The 5,735-nt window shown below is 48.8% G+C and overlaps 1 pseudogene; it reads right to left on the reverse strand.

Moving 5' to 3' along the window:
- Positions 1–904: 904 nt before the first annotated feature.
- LOC149359586 (hexokinase-4 pseudogene) lies at positions 905–2,849 on the reverse strand (annotated as a pseudogene).
- Between the last annotated feature and the right edge of the window lie 2,886 nt (positions 2,850–5,735).

Below are 5,735 nucleotides of genomic sequence, written 5' to 3' on the forward strand. Positions count from 1 at the left end.
TACATGCACGAGTCCGTCCTCGGCACCACTGCAGTTTCTTATACTTATTGTCAAAAACGCACCACACGGTTTTCTGTGCAATTTAACAACTTACCGCGGGAAACAAGACAAACTAAATAGCAATATTGTGCTAAGCTTCAAATAATTAGAGCATTGAGATCAATATGTTCTTACAGTTCCGTTTGAGTATCTTACAATTCTCAAACGGTTACAATTAAAAGTGATGGTCAAGAAATCTGGGCTTGACGGGAAGGCGAATGCTGGAAATGAAGAGAATCGTAGGGAGATATTAGTGACTTTTTTTACTGCAGATGTGGGACGTTAAGCCAAAACGAATGAAACTAATACAGTGAGTACATATACAGTTCCAAACAATGCAAGAAGCACATAACGCACTATACGCTGGTGGAATGAATTTTACATGTGACAACTACTTGCGGATTATCGGATTATGCGGTTCAATATTAGGATCGACGGAATGACAGAATTTTAACCGAGCATAGAAAACTATATATACATATTAACTTCATGCATTTATTGGAATTTTAACAACTACAGCACTGCTAATAAAGCAGTAACGTAAGAAAGCAAATGTCGCAATGCAACCCTCGCGTAGGAGTTTAAGGCATTGACCGCCACTACCTCTCATGTTATATACGTGGGAACCGACATAGTGACGTACTAACGATACAATAATTGCGATGACACCCCATTTCCACCAGCTGCACTATTACACTATTACACTTACACTAAACACTTAGACTTACACTGTTGTCGCAAAATGACAACAGAATGATGAAACCAGGAATAATATTTTCAACAATAATGCACATTCAGAGCGGCGCTGAGCAATCACATAGTGCTCCTCCCAAATACATTCCAGGCGTCATGAAAAATGACCACATTGAATTGGCAATACAGATCTGTATTTACAAAGTAACACTGTACAAGATAACAACACACGCAAACATTACAGGATTTTGTTCATACTACAGTGGGCCCAAACGGCTGCACAGAATTCTAATGGTAGCCATTTTGCTTCGCACGTCGCAACCTGTCTGCCACAGCGGCCACCAGTCCAGCTCCTTTGCCGCTGCCATCTTCCGCGAGCATCAGCTTAAAAGGTCGGTTTGGCGCCAGTACTGTGATGAAATCGGTCATCAGCCTGTGGAACCTGGGGTGGTGCTTGTACAGCGAACCGTCAATGGCGATCGTCACCGTTGGCTTCTGCATGCGATTCAACAGTTCCGCTAGACAAATGGAAACAAGCAAAGCCGCTCTCGCCGAGGCAACCCCGCAGACGTAACGCACAATGGCGATATCGTCGGCAGTGACCCGTATGTACCCCAGTCTCGCCAGGATTTCGGGTGCCCGACCCTCACCGTCGTCTCCTTCGAGGTGGGAAACGTCGGCCGTCGTGAAGGTGCCCTTGGTGAGGATTGTCTCGGAGGCCCTGCCGTCGAAGAGGACGCGTTCGCGGATCAGCTTCACCAGAACGTGGCGCACCAGCTCGCCAAGGAACTTGCCAGAGAAGAGTTTCTCGAAGGTGAAGGAATTAACCAGAAGGGAGTTCTCATCGACGGCCCGATCAAACTCGGTCTTGATAAAGTTAAGCACACCGTTATCCCCGAATGCACCCCACTCGACATCGATGACGACTTCGCGGATACCAGTCTTGTCACCCTCCCATTTCTCGATGTTCTCGATCTTTTCCAAGTAGCACGCGTTGCTGCCGGTGCCCAGGATGAGTCCGATAGCGCACTCGTGGTCTAGAAAAGCACCTTTGACGAGGGTGCCTGTCGTATCATTGACTACAGCAACAATGTCAATGTCCATGTCTCCCCGGCGGTCGATCGCATCTTTGAGCATCTGAACGGCGTCCTCACCGACGACCCCACTGCAGTTGAAACTCTTCGTCCAAGTGACCAGAATGCCCACATTTAGCGCCTTCTGAACCATAGGAAAGGAGAAGCAGAAACCCAAGGGCAATTGCTTTCCCATCAGATTGTTTGTCTCCATGAAATCGTGGATGCAGTCAGCTAAGAAGTCGAACAGCTTCTCGCCAGGTCCAAGTCTTATGGGTTCCGGAACAGAGTAGTACTTGACATGAAACTGCTTCTCACCCTCGGGGTCCAGTTGGAGAAGCAGAACGCGAAAATTGGTGCCGCCCAAGTCCAACGCGAGGAACTCACCCTTCTCTGTGCCGTCAGGAAGCTCGGGAAGGTAGGTGTTCTCCATTTGCAGCGAGGAGGCTCGCCGAGGGTTCTTCTGCAAGCCCAACTCGATCTCACTGTTGAAGACGTCACGGATCTTGGAGGTGGTGTGCACGTTCAAGACTAGCGGGTGCACGATGTTCTCCACCGTCGCCTGTTTCTTGGGGTCATCTTCGAGTTGGAGACGCGGGTAATAAAAATTCACCTCGGTGAGCGCCGAATACGACGACATGGCTGACTTTGCCAAGGAGCAACGCACTGCGGCAAATACGCTGGCGTCAGCGCACAGCAAAACAATCCGCTTCCGCTCCGACGGTCCGCAGCAGGTTTTCTAACGTGGCTCCTGTGCCTGGAACAACGACGCTGCAGCCGTAGTTGTAGAGCTCACTGCCGGCAAAACAGGCTTTCTCTGGGCGCGCCCTCGGTAGCAACCGCCCTCTCCGGAAATTAGCCACGTGCGCAGCCGGCGGCGGGTCGTCTTCCCTCGCACAAAGCGGTTGGCGACTCCTCGCGCCCGTACAACAGCCGTCGCTCGGCGTGGCGCCAGATGGAAAACCAGCTGGATGGCTGCAGCAGTGCGATGCGCAGACGAGGTCGTGTGCTACTTGACTGACGTAAACGACGCCGCTTGGCTAAGTAGTCGAGGTGAAAAGTAGTGTGGCGCCCTCTGGTGTCCGACAAATCAATTACACCTCACTCGTTTTGGAAGACAGCTTAGTGCAAGCAACGCGCTATGGCTCCTTTTCTTCATTGCTCTCAGAATAGCCGATAACAAGGGCTGCGGAGATACGAGCCCTTTTTACTGCTCTTATTTCCCTCTACATTGTCTTCTCTCTCTGCTCCCTTCGCCGCTCAATCGGCGATGCGCGACTCCCGTGCGGCGGCGCGTCGAGGAGGCGCCGGAATATTTCTCTGGTTGCGCGCGACTGATAAGGCGACTCCTCGGTAGTTGCCGATATCAGCGCTTCGTGGATCGGATGCAGTTGGAAAAGGAATGGGCGCTTGAAATAAGCTCGCGTGATAGTGTGGCGCCATTACAAAACAAAAGAAGAGTTAGCGAGCTGAACCGTGAGCTGACTTCCGTTCCAAGCTCGTTGCGCATACTTGCCAGCTTGTTGCGCATACGAAAACAGACTTCAGTGTTTTAGTAGCGTGTTAAATTCTAGGCTGTGGCATCATGGAAAAGAAGTTAGGCCGCGAATTGGAGTGTGTGTGCGTGCGTGCGTGCGTGCGTGCGTGCGTGCGTGCGTGCGCGCGTGTGTGTGTGTGTGTGTGTGTGTGTGTGTGTGTGAGGGGGGGGAGGATGTGGGGTTCCGTCAGCCGCCGTCGACGGAATTACTTCATGAAGTACAGTGCACCATCACCGGCGCTTTTCACAACTTTGATTGCAACGATTCAGCGTTGCCGAAACTAGGAGCCGACAGGATACTGTTCCACATCCTGTGCATTCACCGATATTCACACGGATCCCTCAAATCACCAGGCAGCCTCCACTAACTTTCCTTGTCCTATACGGAGAGTGGCTAGTTGGGTGTATTCCTCTCCAGCCATTAAAGTGCGCGAACAATCTTTAGACCCACGTCCACTTCCCCCAAGCATTAGAGGGATATTGTGTTTAGGCGGTGCACAACACTACTTTGTACAGATGCTGGCAAAAGTAAACAGAGCATGCAATTGTCTTCGAATAGTTTTCATGTGTTGCCTCACTGGAATTTTCGGCAGTGCCGTGTGCAGGGTACTAGTGGACGTTGGCACACTTTCTCAAGGGCAAACGATGCTTTTCTTTTCTAATAGGCAAGGCGTGATTGCACTTAGATCTCAATAGCATGCTCCGATTACATATCTTCGCACCTGTACATTCGCGGTGGTAATAAAGTCATTTATTGCAATTATTATTTAGGCCCACGCGACAGTGCCGCTGAAGTGTAATAGCGGCTGCTGGAGGTACGATGTTCGATCCTCAGTGCCGCCTAGCGCCCACAGGTGATACAATGGGTACAAAGTTTCCCCTGATGTGGTTTTCGGCTTATCTGAAGGATAACGCTTGGAAAATGGGTATTTCCAAGCGTTTCACCATAGATAAAATGGGTATTTGACCCCACCTTATGTAGACTGGAAAACACTTTGCGCCATGGCGCTCTTTTTCCTAGCTGCTTTCGACCCATTAAAATGCATTATCGTTTTCAGTATGCGCTTCACTGTCCGTATAGCATTATCGTTAGCGTATTAGAGTGAAAACAGGTCTTTCCAGAATACCTCAATGATCTGCCTAGAAAGCCCCCTGGCACCCTGACAGTCTAATGCAGAAAACAGCGATGAAGGTTATTGTTATACCTTGGAACACAAAGCACTCACATAAAAACATGAGCAGCTTACGGAAGTCAAGAGAACAGGGGTGAGGCCTGCTTCTATGGCAAATGAAGAAGCCCTCTCTGCGCACCGAATACAAAGGCAACGTTTCTTCAAAACCCAGCAAACCAAAAACCTCTCAGAGACGTCTAGCTAGACGTCTCTGAGAGGTTTTTGGTTTGCTGGGAAGATACAAACGTTAGCGGGATGAAGGCTGGGGTTAGCTTGCAATCTGAGCGCAGTCTTCAGTGTCCTTCGCGATCATCTAAAACGACTCCGTATTGAGACGACGCCAAGGTGCTTGCGCACATTGCATGGCAAGCGCTTAGATCGTGATCACGTAGTTTTACATCTTTGCTTATCCACGTTGCTCTCTTAAGGCTGTATTTCACCAGGATTACACAGAAGCACACCCGGTTGCTCCGTGTTTTTTATCTCATTGAAATAATATTCTTGCCATTGTACCAGCCTGTCCCGGCTGCTTTATTGCAGTAGTTGTAAATAAAACTTCACACGTCTCTGCTGTTTAGTGCGTGTACTCCAGGTTTGTGTCTCAGTAAAGTTCGTTAAAGCTCTGTACTGTTTATGCACAGATGTCCGCAGGGTGGACACTCACCGCACTTACAGCGTCAGCGTTCAGCATGTCGAGACATCTACTGCCCCCTTTCCTCCTATGCTTTAAGTATTAGCATGCAGTTCACGTTCGCTTTGTAATTTGAGCAATTAAGAAGCAATGGTCAGGGTATGTTTAAAAAACTCTTATGTTCCACTTGTTCTACTGAGGTAATGGCAAGAAGCCTGCAAGTTTCTGTTGTGCCATTTACGCAGACGACAGAACTTGAAACCCTTCTGTGTTCTGTAAAATGTGCCTTCTGCTAACTCTCCCGATGATTGGCAACTATATTCCAGAGATACTCAGTGAGGAATTTCCAACAGAGCTTTGACCACTGAACAATGCTACAAATGGCATGTCTTCTTGGAAGATAGATATAAAGAAGAAGAGGGAAAACAAATGGGTCAACCAGAAGATAGTTTCGGTTTGCTACGTTGCCCTGCGGGCAAGGAATGCTGTGACGTAGGTGGAAAGAGAGGTGCTAAGTAATGATTTGTATCCAAGATTCAGTTTGAGGACAATGCTTGTCTTAGTTCACTGACTTTTGTGCACGCATTTAC

Source organism: Amblyomma mixtum, chromosome 2 (assembly GCF_055824585.1).
Source record: "Amblyomma mixtum isolate Tamu chromosome 2, ASM5582458v1, whole genome shotgun sequence".
NCBI classification, from domain to species: Eukaryota; Metazoa; Arthropoda; class Arachnida; order Ixodida; family Ixodidae; genus Amblyomma; species Amblyomma mixtum.